At 37.4% G+C, this 22,716-nt stretch overlaps 1 pseudogene across 1 annotated transcript; it reads left to right on the forward strand.

The window, feature by feature from the left end:
- Positions 1-5,517: 5,517 nt before the first annotated feature.
- On the forward strand, positions 5,518-16,357 carry LOC308263464 (ras-related protein Rab-22A-like; annotated as a pseudogene). The gene is made up of 3 exons: positions 5,518-5,658; positions 8,369-8,516; positions 15,830-16,357. The product of its transcript is annotated as a ras-related protein Rab-22A-like (transcript).
- The last annotated feature ends 6,359 nt before the right edge of the window (positions 16,358-22,716 follow it).

Below are 22,716 nucleotides of genomic sequence, written 5' to 3' on the forward strand. Positions count from 1 at the left end.
ACCGGGTCTCTTAAGCCAGCGCAGCTGGCTTCAAACCTGTGCCATCCTCCTGTCTCCACCTCCCAAGTGCAGGGATTACAAGCGTGCGCCACCACGCCTGGCTGGATTATGTTTTTTAATCCACATTGCCAGTCTGTATCTTTTGATAGGTGAGTTAAGTTCTTTGACGTTTAGTGTTACTATTGAAATATGATTTTTGCTTCCTGTCATTTTGTGTTCTATTTTCTATTTGGTATAAAAATATTTTTTCTTTATTTAAATGCTCTCTGATTAACTTCATCTCTTCTCTGGTTCTGAAATTTTCTTTTTTTTTCTTCTTTATGGTTTATTTCTTTAAATATTTTCTCTAATGTTGGCTTTGAATTCATGAATTTTTTGAGATTCTACTTATCTTGAAACACTTTTATTTCTATATTAATTTTGAATAATAATTTTGCTGGATATAGCAGTTTTGGTTGGAAGTTGTTTTCTTCCAGGGTCTGGATCACATTATATCAGTTTTTCCTGGCATTCATGACTTGGGTTGTATAGTGTGGGGTGATTTTTATTGTTTTGCCTCTATATGTCACCTGTCCTTTTGTTTTCACTGCTATTAAGATTCTTTCTTTGGACTCTATGTTGGCCATTTTGATTATTACATGGCATGGGGAGGTTCTTCTTTGATCTTGTTTTAATGGTGTTCTGTATGTATCCTGAACATGGAAATCCAAGTCTCTTTCAATGTTTTGAAAGCTCTCTGAAATTATTTCTCAGAAGAGGTCACAAATACCCTTGGTCTGAACCTCTATCCCTTCTTCAATGCCTTTTTATCTATGAGTTAGGACATTTCATGTTGTCCCATAGTTGTTGGATATTTAGGGTTTGTTGCTGTAATGACTTCTGTATGCTGTTGACTCTGATTTTGGTTTTGAATGAACTGTCTTCTAACTGTGATGGTCTATTATCCATTTCATTTAATATTCCAGAATTTCTTTCTATTGCTATCTTCATTTCATTTATTGACTGTTCACTTCATTCCAGATCTCTTTCTGATTCTTTCTTAGTGTCTGCATTTACTCTTTCATTTTCTATACACTTGCTTTGAGGCCTTTCGTCATATTGAAGATTAGGATTCAGAATTCTCCTTCTTACATTTCTTGTAGGTCAGTATTCATGGTGATTTATTTCTTCACTGTTCCTAGTTCTCATATTTCACAGTTTTTTTTTCTTCTGATATCTGGGCATCTTGTCTTTGGTGGGAATTATGTCTGATCCAATTTTAGTAGTAGGAATTTAGAGGTGTCAGCAGGTAAGCAGTGATTTTTTCAATGATGAGGGTTGGCTAATGGGGGAGGAGCTGAGGTGATGAGTACAAAAGGAGTCAGGTAAAGTAGAAGATATGTTTAGGTTGAGTAAGAATTTAAGTATAATAAGATAGTATCTTATTGAGAATGAGAGAAAGTTAGATAGTAGGATGCTTGTATTTAAGTATAGAGATATAAAATACCTTGAATATAAAACAAGGAGATACAGTGAAGGAAAAAAGAAAAGCTTTGATATAAGACAATAGATAGGCTAGAGTAACAAAGTTTTTAAAAGGAATGGGGGAAAGGAGCAACCAAACACAAATAAAAGTAACAAAACAAGTTACAAAAACTAGCAATTATAATCAAAGGCACAAAAAACAACCAAAAGAAAAAAAAAGAAATAAGAAAGAAAATAAAGAAAAAAAGGACAAAAATAAAATAAAAAGAAATAGCAACAGTGTGTGAGAAAAACAAAGCAAAAGAAACAAAAATCCAAATAAAAGAAAGAAAAAAAAAACCAATCCTACTAATTTATATATATAGGAATGGGCACATATAATATCTATATGTATGTTCACTGTGGTAGATTCTGGAGTATATTCCAGTATCTATTATTTGCTCTTTAATCTATTGTCAACTTTTGAACCTACTCTCTGAGTGTTTGCGCTCTTCTCTCACCTCTGAAAGCTTTGTGTTTCATTGTTAGGGCATTGGATGTCTGCACTGGCAGGGGGGTGTCCAGTGTAGTCTTGGAGCAAGCCCCTGTGACCCTGTACAGGTATTGCATTGGAAGTACCTTTCCTGTGTCTCTGGAGGTTCTCATTAGAAGAGTCCCCTGGATCCCGTGGCTGCTGTAGGCGATCTTCCACGGAGTACTGAGTAATTAACTGGTACTGAGTAATTAACAGTACTGAGTGGTTAACTGGTTGACCTGCTGCAAGGTTTCTGGAGGACTCGCTGTGCCACTGCAGGTGCTGCCTCTGGTGTGTGCACGGGCTTTTGAATCTTTTCCTGTGACCTTGAAGCGTCCTTGTGCATGTCAATTAAGATGTTGGAGCTCTGTGGCTGCTTTCAATTCCTTGGATTATTTTTCTGGATTTCTTGGGGCTGCCACACTGGTGTCAGCCAGTGCCAGGACTCGCAGTTTGTGGTGATGGCCCATGATGGTGCCGGAGGCTGGGCCGTATCTGCAGCAGGTCAGAAGCAGGCTTGGGCTTTTTGCAGTGGATCTTGGAGGTCAGTGTTCTGGATTCCTTTTGCCGTGGTTTTGGTTCTGGTTTTGGTTTTGGCTTGTGAGCTTTATTTATTTTGTTTGTCAAGATGCTACCTTCTTGGTAGTTGAACTTTATTTGTTTCAGCTACTTAGATGTGGTGCATCCTGCAATCGCCATTTTGAATCTCCTTCAATTTACATGTTTTTAACAAGTAAAGCTTGTAGCACATAAAACAACATAATTACGGACATAGGAGACATTTCAACTAATAAATAAAGAATTCCAGAAAGTTTTCTGAACTCTTGCTTTGTATGTTATAGAAAATCTCTTGTTATTGTTTTGGAAATATTTGGATAGAAGCTTTCTTGTGTATTGACAAAACTGTGGAAAGCCAAATTATTTCTTTAGCTATATCAATGTCTGTTCCTTTGTGAGAAGTAATACCAACAATCCTGCAGCAAGATGAAAGTTATCCACAATATAAAAAGTTTAGGAGTTTGCAATCCCATCAACAATGTAGAAGAGTGCCTATTTTTCCACAGCCTCATCAACAGTTATTGTTATTTGACTATTTTATGATTGCTATTCGGATTGGGGTTAGATGGAATCACAGTGTAGTTTTGATCTGTGTCTCCTGATCACTAATGCTGTTGAACATTTTTTCATGTATCTATTGACAATTTGTATCTCTTATGTAAAATGTCTATTCAATTCAATTGTCCATTTCTTGACTGAGTTATTTGTTTTTTTAGTGTAAAGCTTTTTAAGTTCTTTGTATATTCTAGATATTAGATCTCTGTCAGAAGGATAGCTGGTAAAGATCTCCTATTCTGTAGGCTTTCTCTTTATTATAATACACCAATAAAAGTGCAAGAAAATTTTAAAAAGTTTAGGAGTACTTTCGCTTAGTTTTATTTGAGGCTTTGTAAGAACAAACAGAGAACAAATGCCAGCTTTAGACAAAATCTACAATACATTAGGACTTGTATTCTACTCACATTAAAAAGATCAATTGCCAAGGTAATGGAGAGGAACTACATATACAGAATGTCAGAAGAAGAAAGCAGATGAGAAATAAAATATTAAAATGTGTGAATGTGTGTACATTTAGGATTGCATGCAAATTTAGCATTTAATTTTGTATTGTACTGGCATTTTCACTACTTCTTCCAAGATAATAGTCTCATCTCCTCAACCGTAGTATAATCTCCTCCAAACTGGATTTGTGTTTTAAAGAGCCAGGCTTTGAGCTGAACACTCAATAAATAATTATTGATTACTTATTTAAGTTTATAATTCAAGTCTGTAAGGTCAATGTGATAGAATATTTCTTGCAAACATTACTGCCTTTTGGAGTTCAAATTGATAGGACATGGGTAAGTTTAGGTCACCTTAGTATTGTTTATGTATATGTGATTTATAGCAAGTAAAGGTTACTTTACTTGCTATTGATGCAAATTTGTAAGACAATTTTCAGTGCAGCTAGAAGAATTTCTTTCTCATTCAATTGTATTTTCTTTATTGTCTTTCTTTGGTTTTGTACAAAAAGAAAAGAATACATTATATACTCATTAATAATTATGTTTTTTGCTTTAACAAACAGATTTCAACCAGATTAAATTGGAAGATTGTTCTTTTGACAATCTTTAACCTCACTGTGGAACTAATGTTTGGGACAAAAATACTATTGATATTCAACACAGAATTGTGGGGCTTCAAGTTTTCACTCTCCCAAATTACCAAAAGGAAGAGAACTAAGTAAAACAAAAAGTCATGATAGCATGCAGTTAGAATTATTACTCCATGACACATAAGAAGGAGAGAGGTGATATCAATGATGAACCTCTCTGAAACCCAGATCTTGTCATGAAATTCCACATGGGAATATGGTTGTGGAAGGAACATCCTCTTCTCTGTGGACCACCCTGTATTCCCAGGAAGATTGTTGAATTCATTGTTTTGTGTATTTAAATGTTACGGCTTTGGTTTTAGACAGAGATAATTGAGTTCAGTTGTAACCCAGTGTATGGCTAATTATTTTAGGAATAGGGCTGGTGGAGCACCATTCTCCTTCACAGGGTATATGGCAGAAGTTGTAACATTCTTCTGAAATGAAGATGATTTAAGTTACTATTTCTAGATTGTGAATTAATCTCACATGACCATGTGACAAAAGAGTCTGAGCATTTACAAAAGGAGTATGATCTTTTCTAAACAGATTATCTGAGAGTATTACTGAACAAATAAAATTTTTGGTGATTGTGTTTTGTTTGTGTTTGGCTCTAATTCAGAGGATATTGCTTTCAAAAAGCTATTCCTAATAGTCCCTGGACAAAGATTTTCTGTGTCACTAATCATTGAAAAGCTGCCATAATTTGAATGTATAGTCAGTGGCATATTAACTAACATTCTGGTTTATATGTGAATGCCATGTGGCTTCTCTTTGGGCTCATTGGACATAGGTCAGTGAAAAGCAAGCCTTGTTAGCACTAGGGAGCATTCTATACTTTCTGTCTTTAAGCCCAATGAATCACTCTAAAATCCAAACTGACACTGCACTATTTATACCATCTAGGCAGGAATATAATTTCACAGCATCACGTTTGTAGCACAACCATAGCATTGTAATTTAGCATGCATTTTGTTAATGTGTTTTGTGTCCCATTAGAGTCTCATCTTACAGCCTGGTGCCATATGTTACTGGTCTAGAGTAAACCTCTTAAGAAAGAGGAAATAAAGAGGGGTAAAATTACACTGTGACATATGCTCTTGGCTACCTCCCAGCAGCCAGTCTTCTTTTCTTAATCGAATCCTAATTTTAACAAGTTTTGGGGAAATATGCACAGCAAAGAGGAATGTCAGCCCAAGGTATGAGCCGTGAAAGGTATAGGTTATAATTCTTCCTTCACCAAGAATTCATTTGGAGTTTGCATCTGAACTGAATTCTGGCCAATAGGACCTGAGAGAAAAATTTGTTGTAGGACTTCTGGGAAAGGTTTCTTCCTGACAAAAGAAATATGCATGAGGAGAAAACACCTGGGTCCCTTTCATTTCCTGCCTTTGGATGTTGTGATGAGGATTTGATGCCTAGAGCTGCTGCTGCCCAGGGGTCAGGGATGAGGAAGATGGATGACATGCACAGTCTGGCAAAGCCCAAGGTTAGAAAGAGCTTAGGTACTTTGAGGCATTGTTAGGCGGCTGAGCCATTTTTTAGATCTCTTTCTCTCTGGATTTCTGCTGAATGTCATAATAAATGTCCTTATTGTTTAAGCCGCATTTAGCAGGGTCGTCTGTTACTTACAGACAAAAGCATTCCAACTGATAAAAGAAGGTAGTTAAAAGAATGTAGTTCATACCAGTGTGGTTGCTTCTTTCACAGGCAAAGGAGAGGAAAAGAAAAGAAAGGGCATTACTGGTTTACTAATGAGATTTTTGTAGATCTGGTAGTTTAGAACTTGAAATGCATTTTCCCCATAGATATGTTATAAATGGTGTCCGGGTTCTCAAGGTAAGCCCATAAAGCCTATTTAATCCAATAATGCCACAAAATCTGTGCAGCCTAGTCGAATTGAATCACCTTGAAAAGCAATGTTTCCTTTGGGACAAAAATGAATTCAGAAAAAAAAAGTTCTCAGAAATCCAGCTTGGTGAAACAGAAAATCACCACCTAATAGCAAAATAATCAGACTTCTCTACCCTTGAGGACTGGGGAGTAGAACAGTTACTAACCTATATCCCAAAGGGCAGTCATTATGCTTGGTGCTTGGGAATCAGCTCAAGAGGTCAAAGACTAGGTAATGATACAACAGCAATATATAGAGTTGTTGAGGTTGAATGTTTTCTTTCTCTTCCACTTTTTAGCTCCGAAAATTTACCTATTTTTATTTCTTATTGCCATCTACGGTTTTTTTTTAATTTTCATTGGTGCATTGTAGTTGTACATCTTAATGGAGTACAAGATGGTAGAGGCATACATGCACACATTACCCAATTAGCACTTCCCCAATTCCCATTCCCTCCCTCCTTTTCTCATGTTTGGCTTAGTGATTGACTTTGATGTTTGTGAATGTAATCTCTACTGTTTTTAATAAAACCATCCTTTTCTTCACTTTTCCTTAAAACATTTGTAACTGTGGCACATTTAGGCAGAGCTAACAGTATTATTGATATTACTGTTCATATTATTTATGTTTTGACATTCCGAATACCACAATGTTAATGCTACTGAGGATGTATTGTTCACCACTTAAGGCATCTATAAAAATATCTAGAGAGGATATTTGACTTGGGATGAAGTGATAAGATGTTCTACCAGTGTTAAATTAACTTGGCTTTTGTTCTTACCACGTAAACTTGGAAGATGTGAGAAGTTTCGTTGCTCAGCTTATCCCTAAAACTCAAGAGGGTTGTCAGATTTTTGTTCTGAGTAGTGAACTCCTTGCCTGATTGGGTTCTTGACAACCTTTATAGGTATAGCAACAAATGCTAAAGTGGTCAGGACCCTAAGAGACAGTTCTAGTCTTAGTTGGTTTGTTTTTTCTTTATAGCCTAAGTTGGTAGAGGGAGAAGGAAAATAATTGAAGAGGAAAAAGGTTTTCCCAAAAATTTCTCAGAAGTTTAGTAAATAAATGAGTGTATGGGAGTAGGGGTGGGTTCCTCTTGAATGACATAGATACAAGATATGTTCTTACCCTGAGGTCTTGAGATGACCTACTCATGATTGTATATTACAGAGCTGTTGGGAAAAAATTAATTCTTGTAGACAATAAAAATTAAAACAACATGATGAAACTATATACAATTAATCATATATAAATTGTATATAAAGGGTATATACTTGGTAGGTCAGTATTTCTTCTTTGCAGCTATGACTGATGCTGGCTTCTGGAGAGCACCTTCAGGTCCAAGAATAAATTGTAGTCCCTTGAGGTTACCTCCAGTTCCTTACCTTGTAGACTTCCTCAACAATGGGCCCATATTTTCGACTGACTACCTGCTCCTTGTCCCCACACCACTTAAAGTTTCCATTATAAACAACATAGTGTCAAGTGAGATGCTTAGGCACAACAAACATTTGGGGGTTGCTACAGAATTTTTAACTATAAGATATAGGGACTGAACTTAGGTAAGACATTTCTCCATTGCTGTTTCAACATTTCCCTTTACTTAGGCTTCACTGCTGTTCGTCATAACTCCAGGGGCTGTGTTTTTCCTGATGCTAAAGGAGGAGACATGACTGAGTTCCTTGGAGTTTTGGGAACTGATTAAAAACCAAAGGAGCACTCAGATACATTGTGTACTACAGAGTTACATTTTTTAATTCTATCACAGATCATCTGCCAGTCCAAGGTGGAGCTTGCCAGGCTGGGAAAATTTTCAATGGCATTTCATTAAATGTAACAGTATAGTTATTTATTAAAATTACTTTAAATTAGTGATTTAAAACCATGGGGATTTTTTTTCTTCCTTTTTTATTGTTACTGAGGGTTGCTGAGGATTGATTGAACTGAGAGGCATTCTACTGAGTTATACACTCAACCCACAAATTTTTGTTTTTAATTTGAAATAGGATCTCACTAAATTGTTGAGGGCTTCACTAAATTGCTGATGCTGGTTTCGAATCTGCCATTCTCCTGTCTCAGCCTCCCAATGACTGGAATTACAGGTGTGTTCCACCATACCCAGTGAATTTTTGATCTCATAGTTTCTGTGGGTGAAGACTCTGGATATAGTTTAACTGGCTCCTCCTCAGGGTTTCATAAGGCTACAATTGTGGTGTCCTCTGGGCTCTATTTTCATTTGCAAGCTAGACTGGGGAGGAATCCACTTGGAAGCTCATTAAGCTTGTTGGCTAAATTCATTTTCTAGCTGTTGTCTGAAAAACACCTTCAGGTTCTAAAAGATGTTTGTAGTCTCTACAGGACACCTCCAGTTCTTTGCCATGTAGACTTCCTCAAACCTGGGCTGCTTCTTCATCAACCAGCAGGGAGAATTTCTCCCAGCAACTCAGTCTTATGTAACACAATATTATCACAAGAGTAACATCCCACTGCCTTTCTATACACTAATTTATTTTATTTTTTTATTTTTTGAGGCATAAATGCTCTTTATAAAGTATGGAATGCTTCATGAATTTGTGTGCCATCATTGAGCAAAGTCCATGCTAATCTTTTCTGTATTGTTCCAGTTTCTTTATATATGTACTTGCTTCAGCACTGCTATATATTATTAATTAGAAAGAAGTCAAATGTTCCACATATACTCAAGAGGGAGAGGTTATGTAAAGGATGGAGACAAAGAGCTACCAAAAGGTGTGCTACCTTAGTATTTGTGTACGACACCAAGTTTCCTAAACCCTCACTACACCATAAAACACTGAAATAGGTACCAAATATGACTATTTCAGCCCTTCCCCTAGATCTAGGTTCTGGTTTGCAATTTTTACTTTGTCATTAGCATTATCTTATACAATATATTTCAACAACATAATCTTGAGCAGTCTGTACATAAGTACAAACAAGGCCAGAAATGTGCAGTGTCCACTGCACATGGAAAAGAATGTCCAAGACCAACAGTAGAGCTATGGATGGATTTATTTAAAGGAACAACAGATACACTTTCAAAGAATGTGGACCCTCTCTTAAGGAAATGGGGGAGAAAGTAAAAAAGAGGGAGAGGAAGTGAAAAAGAGCAGCAGTCACGGAAAGCTAGAGAGGCATACAGGGGAGAGGCAGAATAGAGAGAGCAACTCTGAGAGGGCATGACTCTTGTTTTACATAAACATTTTTAAAATGCTTTGAGGGTAGTGAGCTCATTTCCTTTGTTCATGGCTCACAGAGCAGTGATGGTGGTCTGGTTCTTCTCAGAGTCTTCAGCCTAATATCTGGTGAATGGGTAGCACTTACTATACCCATATGATTGGACCTTGAACAATATTTTCTCTAGAATTCTTTTACCAGCTTAAAAATGCATTTCATAAATTAACAAAATATATATGTGCCAATTGACTGAAGTTAACAGTAGTCAAAGATTTACTGGATCCTTGAAAAAGTCAGGCTTGGAGGCAGGATGAAGGTGAGGACAATCATTAAATTTTTATATTTAAGGCTATGGTACCTCTTTCCTTCCCTGTTTATCTCCTTTCTTTATATTTTGATCTTATCTCATCTCCCCCCTTCCTTTTATATATGTGATGTAATTATTCTTTTCTTCACCTGGGCAAGACACCACACGAAAGACTTTGAATATGCAAGAATTGACCTGGGACTGTCACAACTCAATCCTGTTCTGAAAGCCATGAGACTACAAAAGATTCCAATTAGCTGGGCATGGTGGCGCACGCTTATAATCCCGGAGCTTGGGAGGCGGAGACAGGAGGATCAGCGCTGGTTCGGAGCCAGCCATGCTTGTTTAAGAGACCCTGTTTCCAAATAAAAAAATATAAAATAGGTCTGGGAGTGTACCCCCGAGGTAGAAGGGCTTCCAGGAACCGCAGTAGCACCAAAACAAAAACAAAAAGAAAAACAAAAACAAACAAACAAAAAATGATTCCAATTACCTTTACTACCAAAAGATTTCTAATGAATATTAATGGTTTTCTAGTGATGATACATTAAGTAGTTTAGATCCTTTTACAAACTCTGATATTTCTGCATATGTAAGCAAGCTCCAAGATCATAGCATCTTAAAATTGTTTCTGCAGTCATAAACCAGGATAATCATGGGTTTACCACTTTAGTAAATCTCATTCGGTTTAGGTCAACCCTATATACTCCCTTCCCTCCCAGTGAATTCCCCTTAAGGCTCTTAGATGTCAGCAGATTTTAGTCAGGGTTATCTTTTTTTTTTTTTTTTTTTTTTTTTTTTTTTTTGGTGGTACTGGGGGGTAGAACCCAGAGGCTTTCTACCTCTGGGCTATACTCCCAGACCTATTTTATATTTTATTTGGAAACAGGGTCTTGCTAAGTTGCTGAGATCCTCACTCAGTAGCTGAGGCTGGCTTCAAAACTGTGTGATCCTCCTGTCTGCTGGCTATCATTTTTTATTAAATGGCTTTTATTTATTTTTAATCTCAAGGAAAAGTGGTGGAGATTTTACCTTTTTCATTTGCCAACAATTTCTTATGCAAATTGAGGAACCCAATTCTGGTGCTCTGATTTCCAAGAGTTAGGTGCAGCCTGGTAAACTAACTGAAGATTTGTTCATTTAGGAGTGATTTTATTCCCCACATTTGAATATCTGTGTAACTGCACAGAGTAGAGAAGATCAGTTTTAAGATGGCTTTTTTACCTCTGACTAAATGGAGAAGCAGCTGGTACTCTGCTCAGTAAAACAAATTAAAGCCCTGCCTCACCAGGCATTCAGGCATCCCATTACACTGGTATTTTATGATATGCAGCTTCAAAGCAGTCTTTAAGTGCTGAGTCTTTATCAATTGAATTCTATGTGAGGTTTCACTCTTCTTCATTATGTTCTACCAAATGCTTCCTAGAGCTGTATGATACTACAATCCTCTGTCATTTTCATCCCCAGAAATCTTTGTCTGCCTCTTTTATGCATGTTGTGGCTCTGGAAGCAGTGTTTTAAGGTGGGAAGAACCAAAACTAAAAAACAGCTAACCCACTGGGCAGAAACAAGGAGGCCAGGACCTTTCTATGTACACTTTAAACCATCATTCCAGGAAGCAGTAGACCAGATGCTACTGTTTAACTTCTTCACATAGTCTGGCATCAGGTGTGTTACGAAAAGACATGAGACTTTTGAGATTTTTCTAGAGACTTTCAGGACTGATAAGGACTAAAAAATTAGAAAGAAAAGTTGGGTGAAAATATTTCCTCCCTTGCTATTTATACTTCACTTCCTACTTGTGCCTTCCTTGAGAGTACTAGATACTTATATACTAGGTTTATTTTTTTCTCAGTTTGGATCTTTCTATGAAGATATAAGCTCTAACAATAACTTCCAAGTGCTAAAGTACATGAATCTACATTTCAGAACAAAACTTAATTTGGATGTTCCTGGAAAATTGGATTAAAGCAGACAGAAAAGCCAGGCGTGGTGGCGCACGCTTGTAATCCCTGCGCTTGGGAGGTGGAGACAGGAGGATCGCGCAGGTTCGAAGCCAGCCGTGCTGGCTTAAGAGATTCTGTTTCCAAAAATAAAAAAGTATAAAATAGGTCTGGGAGTGTAGCCCGGAGGTAGAAGGGCTTCCAGGAACCCCAGTACCACCCTTCCCCCCCAAGAAAAAGCAGACAGAAAGTTCTACTACCACAAAGTGAAGAAATAAAAAAGGGTGGAGAAGTGAGACAGTGTCTGAATTTGGGATTCACTCCTTTCCTGATAAGAACTATGTCCAAAAATGGGGGAACCTGGATGCATGGAATGATCACATGTTATTCATGGTCCTCTTGTTAAATTTCACTCTACGACTATTCTGTGAATTGGAAAAGTAGAATGACAAGAAGTATCTCTTGATCTGAGAAATCCCAAATCCACAACAGAGAGAAAGAAGGGGATGATGAAAGTTTCTGTTGGAACTGCTCTTCACAGATGAGATAGACGTTACCATATAGCAATGTATTTGCAAGGTGCGCATGTAGGTGCTAGTTCACCTGGGACTGCTTAGGCATTGTTTTGGCTGATATAGATTGTTTAGTGGTATCTATATAATAGTCAGAGTTTTTAGTAACAGACAACCAAATACACCCTAGCTAATGAAAGCAGAAAGTGATTTATTAAAGGATAAAGTAGCTCATTAATCATTAAGATAGCTGAAAAAGGAAATTCGAAGTCAAATGCTGCAAAAACTTCTAAAACCATACAATAGAAATGGAATACACAGGGAGCAGCTACCTTTGCTATGGTAAGAGATTTTCTGAATAATTATTTGCTCCAAAATGGACACATCTGCCTAAACATATCAAAAATATGATATATCATTAACATGGATCTAATAGTTCCTGTTTCCCGTGTGACAAAGTTCTAACTAGGAACTTATGCTAGTATGCATGGATAGCAAAACCTAAAACTAATCTTAAATCTTAAATAGAGACAAAGAAATATAGCATAGCCTTGACTCCCCAAGTTGTGATGGTCCACCCACCAAGAAGGAATACCTATTTGGAACTTTAAATGAAAAAGAGACTTCTGTTGCGATGAAGCAAGGAGCTTAGGCTTATTTGGTATAGCACTATAGCACTGAACACCTCTTCACTGGTGTTCCTCCTGCCAGGCCTGCTACTCATTAACCACTCCTCTGTAGTCTAGCCACAGTGGTCATGTTGAATGGTACATAAACTCATTCAGAGCCTCTTCTTACTCTATCCTTGTAGTCTTATTTCCTGACAATTCCCTTTATATATGCCCCATGCTTCAGAGGATCCAGTTATTGGCTGATTTTACTGTTTATTGCTCCTGTGCCTTTGTAAATGCATATCCTTTCCCAGAAAACTTCCTCTGTGTATCCATAATCATTCTTTCAATGACACTTCTTTTCTGTACTCCACAACAGAGATTTTTCATAGTAATTTTTTACCGTGATTTTCTTGCCTCTTTACTTATATTTTTCTCTATTATACTATCATAACCTTGAACACAGACCTGTTTTATTCAGATGTAACCTCAGTACTTAGCATAGCACTGGGTGCATGACTGATGCTTAATAAATTCACTAATTTATTAAACATGTTTGGATTGCATTCTATGTGTGAAGACAGTAAAAGTGCAAAGAAGTAAGTACATAAACTAAATTTAAAGTATAAGTATGATAACAAAATGTTAAGTACACACACAGGATTGAGAGAGGTTGTGGTTGAGTTTGAGGCTTTTGGCGAGCTTCAAGGTGACCTACCCTCCCTGTATTCACTTTCTTCTGGATAACTTTCCCACATTCAATCATGGCTTGCTGGTAAAATCAGTAGAATATAATGTATGGCCTCTGAAATTATACCATAAAAATATAGGTTTTCACCTTCCTCTGTTGGCTGTTTGCCCTAGGGGAGACCAAACCTCATGTGGTGAGACAGAGTAATTTGGAGAGATCCATGTGGAGAGAATCCAACTGGATCTTCTAAACTTGATGACCATGTAGGTGAGCCAGTGTGGGTATAGAGCACTGGCAGCAGTCAGGCCTTTGGATAACTGTAGGCACAGGTGATATGAGACTATAACTTCATAGGATATCCCAGGTTAGAACTAAGCCTTTCCTGAATTCCTGATAGTAAAGGTAAAAGAATTATAATTATAAATATTTTATTTATTTATTTGTTAATTAATTAATTAATTAATTTATTGCGGGTCTGGGGATGGAACCCAGGGGCATTCGACCTCTGAACTCCATCCCCAGCCCTGATTATTATTCTTTATTTTGAAACAGGGTCTCACTAGGTTGCAGAGGGCTTCACTAAGTAGATGAGGCTGTCCACGAACCAGGATCCTCTGGTCTCAGCCTCCAGAATGCTGGGGTTACAAGCGTGCGCCACCATGCCCAGCTCATAATTATAAGTATTTTAAACCACTGTATTTTGGGATAACTTGTTATGCATCTAGAACTAATACAAGGCCTCTTATAGCTCAGAAATCCTTTCAAAGAAGATGATATATGATGTGACCTTGTCATGGGAGAAGGGTCAGTTCTTCAACTCAGGATCTGTGGAGTTCTTGGCTTATATGACAGAAAAGAATTTCAGCATGAGCCAGTCAGACATAGACAGAGGTTTATTTAGAAAAGAAACATATATTTAAGAGAGAATGCAGGCCATTTCCAGAGTAAGAGAGCAAGAGATCAAGCTTTGGGAGTGCAGGGCTCCTCTTTTTTTATTATTTATTTTTATTTTTATTTTTTTGGTGGTACTGGGGTTCCTGGAAGCCCTTCTACCTCTGGGCTCCACTCCCAGACTTATTTTATATTTTATTTGGAAACAGGGTCTCCTAAGCCAGCACAGGCAGCTGGCTCCGAACCAGCGCGATCCTCCTGTTTCTGCTTCCCAAACGTGGGGATTACAAGCGTGCGCCACTACGCCTGGCGGGCTCCTCTTTTAAAGGAAACTTCACAAATGAATAACTTAGGGGACAGTTAGCCTAATGAGTTGGATTTCTTTGATTATGGAACACAGAGCATTTGACAATGGTCTAATTTCTCTCCATGGATAGCACATGGTCAGTACCCACATCATTGGGTTTGAGCATCTTTCTCTAGAATTTTTTTCATTGTTGCTTTGTAACCATTACATCTTAATGGTGTACAAGATGGTAGAGGCATACATGCACACATTATTTATTTAACCCTTTCCTAATTCTCACCCCATTCCCTCCTCTCTTCCTTCATGTTTGGCTTAGCAATTGTGTTTGATATGTTTGTGAATGCACATCCCTCAGTTAGGTTGCCTTATTTGCTCATCTATGGTGTCTCCTTCTTCAAGGTCCTCCTATGACCCATTTTCTCCCTAGCTTCTACATATTAGGGAGAGCATCTGATTTTTTACATTTTTTACTTTTTATAACTGACTAATCTCACTTAGCATAATATTCTCCAGATCCTTCCCTGAAAATGATGTAATTTTGTTCTTTGAGCAAAACTCCATGTATACATATCCCATAGTTTTGTAATTCATTAATTTGTTAATGGACATTTGGCTGGTTCCGTAGTTTGGCAATTGTGAATTGTGTGCCTATGAACATAGATACACATGCATTAGTTTGGTAGTTTGGTTTCCATTCTTTTGGGTAGATACCCAGAAGTGGTATCACTGGATCATATGGTAGGTTTGTTTACATTCTTCTGAGTATCCTCTATACCATTTCCCAAATTTCCCACCAACAATGTAGTAGAGTTCTCACTTCTCCACACCCTTGCCAGCATTTGTTACTATTTGAGGTTTGAATGATGACCATTCTAGTTGGAGTTAGGTGGCTTTGATTTGCTTCTTTCTGATTGATAATGATGTTGAACATTTTTCATACATTTATCGGCCATTTTGAATGAGCAAATGAACTAAATAGACTATAAACTTTTTTGATCAGCCTAAAAATATATTCTATAGGTCAACAACATATGTATGCACAGTTAAGTGAACATATGGTGCTTTAAGATTTACTGAACCTTGCCCCCAGCTGCAGTGGCAGGCTGCTGAGGCTGCTCTGCGGGGCTGCAGGCCAGCCTCTGCCTCTGCCTCTGTGTGCCCCGTGGGGGTTGGCTGGCCAAGGTGGTGAAGGTGCTCCCTAGGCTGGGTTTTTGTGATAACCTGGGCCTCTCCTTCCTATTTTAGGGTTGTGGCTTGCCCCTGGCTCCCGGGCCAGGGCGCTAAGGGAATTCAAAGTGTATATTCACAGGTGTAGGAAAATCATATATCATGTGGCAGTATGTGAATGGAAGACAGTTTTGATCTCAACATCAACCCAACAATAGAGGCATCTTTTATGACCAAGACTGTGCAGTACTAAAATAAGCTACATAAAATCCTAATTTGAGATACACCTGGACAAGAACAATTGCATGCCATAGCACCAATGTATTGCAGCCATCATTGTTTATAGTATCACAAGAGACATTTTCAGCACTGAACTGGGTGAAAGAGCTTCGACAGCATGGCCCAACTAACATTGTAGTTGCCATTGCAGGAAATAAGTGTGATCTTATCAATGTCAGAGAGGGCATGGAGAGAAATACTAAGGACTAAGCTGACTCAATTCATGCGATTTTTGTGTGTGTGTGTGCAATAAAAAATCAAATGTAATAAACATAAATGAATTCTTTATAAAAATTAGCCTAAGAATTCTATCGACCCCAACCTGCCATCTGGCAGTAAGGGCTTCAAGCTCCAGAGACAGCCATCGGAGCTGAAGCAGAGCTGCTGCTGATGGGCTTCAGCCTCTCAGACTTGATGATGAAGTAGGTAGTCCTGAAAGTTAGCAGGAGGGCTGGGGCCTTGCTGCCAGCTGCTCTTGAGTCTTCTTCATGCAAAAAAGACTCTCAGAAATTGACTAGTTGTGTTCTCTCTTTGAAGACTGCAGCCATAATATTTCAGCCTGTGGACATCTATTATGTCAAGGACCTCTGGTGTGCAAAGGGACTATATCTTTATCTTTGGCTTTTGCCCTTGCTGGAAGAACCATCTGATTGTATGGAGGGTGAGATTAAATTGCTGAATAGTTTTGTAATCAGGATTTTATGTAACATTAGTAAAGGGAAAATTAGAACTTTCATGGTCCTTGAGGGATCGTAATTTCCTTGGTTTCTTATTCCCACTGTTAGAGGGAGTTGTGTCATTTAAAATGTGGTATGGCAGTGATTATTTGAAGCTCAAGTGGGTTACTGCTAGGATGGATGGAGACAATTTTATCATTGCCATCTCGAAAGCACTTTCCCTTGTGTGTGTGAACCTAGGATACATGTGGCCACCTAATACCTGGGTATCGCCTGCCAATTCACCTGCTGGGCTTCTGATCTGTCCTGTGTGTATCATCAGATACATTATTGGCACCTTTTTAAATTAGTTCTAGTGATCAATGTGGTGGTGGTAGAGAAGCTGCCTGGAATAAATGTCCTATGCTGATTAACAAAGGCTTAAGGAATAGAAGGTTAAACAAAAAAGATTTACTGAATCTTTTAGGAAGATAGGTCTAAAGGGAAATAGACCTTCAAAGTGAAGACAAGAATTGTGATGGAATTTTTTGATTTAAAGTTATAGTCTTCATTTTCTCCCTTTACTTTCCTGTTTGTCTCCTTTATATGTAGTGCTTTTATTTTTCCTATCCTACCTCAACCAAATGAGGACACACTCGCTCTTTGACACTCTGGGAGTCAAGCGTTCCAGGTAGAAGCAATGGCAGTGATGGTGGTATAGGGGGGTATTTGGCTTTTAAAGGGACAGAGGGAAGGTAAGCTTTTGGAGAGTGGAAGTGGGTTTGGGGCATGATAAGTAGATGAGGTAAGCAGGGGCCAGTTTCTTTAAAATATTTTAGGTCTTGGAAAGCAATTTAGGATTTTTTTCTAAGTACAATACAAGTTATTAAAAAGTTTTAATCATGTTAGTGATGCAAGATAAAAACAGTATGTGAAAGAGGTGAGATTTCTTTGATATATTCAATTAATAAGTTTTGCTGTGAAGAGGAACAGAGATTAAAGGTCAATTTTTTTTTCTTCTTAGAATGGTACAACTAAAGCATGTTGTATGCTGATGGGAAGGGCCATAGAGTATGGAATAAGTTAATGGTCCTGGATATCAAAAGAATGATGATAAACATTTTTAAATAAGCAAGAAATATGAATTTGTATCTAAAGAAATGGGATTCTTCAGCAACAGCAAAGGCAGATAGTTGGCCATGTGCATGGGAACCCTGGAATCAGGTTGTGGGATCTGGACAAATGAGGTGACTTTGTCTGATTGCCTGTTTCTCAATATGATGTTTCATTTGATTATGAACTAAGGGTGAAGATGTAGGAGGCTTGAAAGGTGAAATAGATATTTGATGTATGTCTCAATAAATGGAACACGCAGTTGGAATTTCTTTTGTTTTCATCTTTTGGGAAAACAATCTCTATCACAAAGAGAAAAACTAGTTGATATGAAGTTTTTAGTTCACATAAGTGTGGCTGGCAGCAGGAGAAGATCAAAGGACAAAGAAACACTAAACTAAGAGAAAAACTGATCTCTTTTTATTCCTACTAGAATTCTAGCATTTTAGAGTTGGTGGGATCTATGTATTTGGACAAAAGCACACCCTTTGCATTTTTTCTTTGTCCTTTCTGTTCTTTTTTGTTGGTCCATCAGGAATTCATGTAAATAAAATGAACTGGCAGCTCCTGTCCTTTCACCAGTAGAGCTAAGATGGCCATAACTAAAATTCTGAGATTGTCAGTCCAACAAGAGATACCAATGACTATCCAGTGGGATTTATACATTCACCATAATAGGCCAAGTGCCTATATTGTTTAATGTATTCTTCTCAGCCTTGATAATGGAAAACAATAGAGAGTGAATAAAGGACAGGATCCCAGCCTCAGTGGAGCCTATTTCAGCCTTCATTTACCCTGTAGATAATTCAGTATTTCAGTTATATAAATCTCTTCTGCTCTAATGAATGCTTAGGCATAGAGAGATGGCACAGTGGGATGTTCAGAGCGTGGTCCCAAAGTCCAATAGACTTTGAATCACTTAAACTTTTTCTGCCTTATCTTCCTCAACAAACTTTGTGCCTTAGTTTCATATAAAAGATGTAAGTGATTCAATAACATATTCCATTTGGTCTTTGAGATAATTGAATTGGATTCTACCTATAAAATGCTCAGTGTACAGTCTGGCACATAATGAGTGTTATAAAAACAATTACTATTAATTAACATGAATATATATTCTTCATTAAAATTGAAAAGATTCAGGCTTTTCCAAAAAATTTAATTTTAGTTTAAGCTAGATGCAATTTTTTTTTTTTTTTACTTTTGGGGTGTTGGAGTCTGCAATAATTTATAAACTATGCAATCTGACAGAAGTCTTCCCCACCCACAAATTTATGTAGGGATTTTAAAAGAAGTTGTAGGCTTGAGGGCTCATGGGCTCATTCTTGTAATCTTAGTACTTGGGAGGCTGAGACAGGAGGATCACATATTTGAGGACAACAGCAGAAACGTAGTGAGACCCTCCACAACATAGTTAGACCCTATTTCAAAATAAGAAATAAGATAGGGCTGGAAGTATAGCTCAGAGGTAGAATGCCCCTGGTTTCAATTCTCAGTACCACACACACAAAGAAGAAGAGAAGAAGAAGAGGAAGAAGAAGAAGAGGAAGAAGAAGAAGAAGAAGAAGAAGAAGAAGAAGAAGAAGAAGAAGAAGAAGAAGGAAGAGGAGGAGGAGGAGGAGGAGGAGGAGGAGGAGGAGGAGGAGGAGGAGGAGGAGGAGGAGAAATGAGAGCAAGAAAGGAAGAAGGGAGGGAGGAAGGTAGGCAGGCAGGAAGCAAGGAAGGAAGGAAGTGTGTGTGTGTGTGTGTGTGTTTGCACATGCATGGCTCCTGTGGAAATAATATGGTTTCTAGATGAATCCGATACTAGTTATGATATTAGTTTTATTTCAATAAAGTTTATTTTTGAATTACAATTTAAAAACATAGTACTAAAATTTGAACGATTACTAGAAGTACAAATGTCAAATTCAACAATCCCCCAAATCAATCATTGAGTATTTCAATTTGTATATTGTTATCCATAGCTTATCACATGAACATCACAAAATTTTTTCCATGAACATCATCCTTCCAATTATATAAAATGCTTCAATCATATTCACATATTTACTGTTCCTTCTACTCCCACATGCTAAACAGGTTGTTTTGATTCAAGTCTCTACAGATCAATTATTTAGCTTTTTACAGGATTCTTTTAAACATAATTACCTTGAGGAAGAAAGATGAGTTTATGAAAGCTTCTTAGGAATTTATACAACAAAGAAAAAAATGGCGCCCAAGTTGCTATTCATTTTTAGAAGGCTTTTTTCCTGTACATTTAAATACTGTATTATGCAGTCATTCATTCTGTAAATTAAACCTTTTGATTCCTAGTACTATTATGTAAAGCTAGCATATTGTACCTATTTGCAAATACACTCTATTAGTGAATGCTTTCTTTTTCTTTGCCTAAATCGCCAAAATGTGTCATACCATACAAAGGACTCTTAAATGTTACCAAAATAGAAAGTTTTTGTGTCGACTATGAGAAGCACAATATATGATATATTCACACCAGGAGCCCAAAGATATGTGGAACTATAAAATGGAAAATATAAAAAGGGAGAGCACTCTGTAAAAGTTAAAAGCGTAGTATATGAACATCATGGAAAAGTAACCCAGGGACACCTAATCATCGAAGCACCAGAACCAGACATGAGGAGCAATTTGATGGAACTAGGCTTTTAGGAAGTTTTTCCAGTTTCATTCCTTTCTTCCTACAAAAGCAACTACTGGCATTTAATTCCCTGGGGTTATCTAAGGTGGGAAAGAGGTTTGATGAGGAAATAGGACAAAGCTGGACTTACTTAGACATTCCAAAAGACATTGTTTTTGAACAGTGATGGACATCTTAAGTATTTCTCCTGTTTCTCCCTCATTCCATAAATTGTATTTGCATAAAAATGGCACAAAATCCTAGTAATGGGACAGAACTTGAGGGCAAGACATGGCACTTACCTAGCAAAGATGTTTCTGTACCTACTTATCAAACTAGACACCATTTCTGGTAAATAGAAAAGGAAATTTTAAAAAAGAGAAGGGGTTAAAAAGGACTGCATATGATTTGTGTATAGGAAGTGGGATTTTGCAATGGTTCAAGTAGCCAGGGAGGAAAAGAAAAAGAATTAAGTGTGGAAGAGAACTGGATAGTCATTCCTTTAAAATGTAAAGAAGAAAATGGACTTGATTTTGTTATTTATTCTGAAGTGCCCAGATGAATGTGCACTGGCAAAATCAATATTCTCTCTCTCTCTCTCTCTCTCTCTCTCTCTCTCTCTCTCTCTCTCACACACACACACACACACACACACACACACACACACACACACACCAGAAAACATTCATTGGAAAACATATAAGGAGCATCAATGAACATTTAAACATGGATAGCTAGATAAATAACTATTAGTATATTTTTATGTTTAAGTATTATAAATTATATTTTAATGTAAAGCTAGATAAGTAACTATTTTAATGTTTTATGTTTAGGTATTGTAAATGTTTTTATGTTTAACTACTGCAAATTAACTAAAATTCAGGGGAAAGCTGGGTTGCTTATTCATGAAAGCTAGAAGACTGAGGAACAACCTGATATTCGATACTGTCTTTCCAGTGATTGTCCATTTACCAGGTTCATCCTCCAGAGTGGCTTGATCCTTTGCTGTCTGGTACTTATATTTGCCCACTCTCTTGGAGTTCTAACAGTAGTCTCTTCATTAGCTCACTGTTAGCTTTCAGGACAGTCCTGAGGTCCTCTTTTGAGAAAACTGGAAGAAGAAAAAAATTAAGCTAAGGTATTGATTTACATTACATTTAGGTATACAAAATCATCAAAAACATATATTCATAACACATTACCAAAGTTAGATTTAAGATCTTCAAAACAGTTTTTTGTGACTGATTTTGTGTGCATGTTTGTGTGTGTGTGAGAAAGATTTCAGTGCAGTGTAACAGTGATATGATAATATGATATCTTATTTGTTCTTGAAAAGCCATTTTTTTTTGGGGGGGTGGCACTAGGGATGGAACCCAGGGACATTCTACCTCTGAGATACACAGCCAGCCCTATTTTTTATTCTTTGTTTTGAAACAGGGTCCCACTGGGTTGCAAAGGGCCTCACTAAGCTGAGGCTGTCCAAGAACCGCATCCTTCTGTCTCAACCTCCCGAATGCTGGGATTACAAAGCGTGTGCCACCACGCCCAGCTCATTTCTTGTGTGTGTTCACTTAAGGATATAAAGCATTTCAGAAAGAAAATAGGTACTGTTTATAAGTATTATATGGGTTGTATAAGTGGGCCTACTATCCATGATTTTAATACACGTATCCAATGCTAACAGAAGACAGGTACACAAGTTAAATTCACATTTGATAGAGATGCTTTCAGTGAGGTCTCTACAGCTGGTAAATGACAGATGGAAATAATGGAGGACAAATGAAAGAGGAGGATTATTCGAGATTTTGGGGGACAGAGCTTACAGAAATGTTGATCTTTACAGGTCTGGGCCTGGCCTTGCAAACCGTTGGATTTCTAGAGACCCCGGCAGTCTTCTTTGCTGTGTGCAGTGTCTGTTGATTTATCTCAGAGTACAATGCAAATATTTTCACCTTTTTTTTAAAAAAAATACTTTTACTGGTACATTGTAATGATACTTCTTAGTGAAGTTCAATTCATAGAAACAGACATGCACACAGATTTTGCTTTTTTCTTTCAGGTCCCACCTGACTACCCACTGTACCCATACATAACAGCTAAATTGATAGTGATACCTTCATAGATAGGCACAGCATAGCGTGAACTGTTTCTTTAATCAGTTCTTTTCTTTTTCCTTCCCTATTCCTTTCCTCCACTATTCTTCTGCTCATTCTCCTCAATTATGGAGTTTCTTTTATTTCCTATTTTCTCTCTAGCTCCCACACATGAGAGGAAATGTCGGACTTTTGACTTTCTATGACTGACTGATCTCATTAGCATAATATTCTCTACTCCCATTCATTT

Source organism: Muscardinus avellanarius (assembly GCF_963383645.1).
Source record: "Muscardinus avellanarius genome assembly, chromosome: 5".
Classification (NCBI taxonomy): domain Eukaryota; kingdom Metazoa; phylum Chordata; class Mammalia; order Rodentia; family Gliridae; genus Muscardinus; species Muscardinus avellanarius.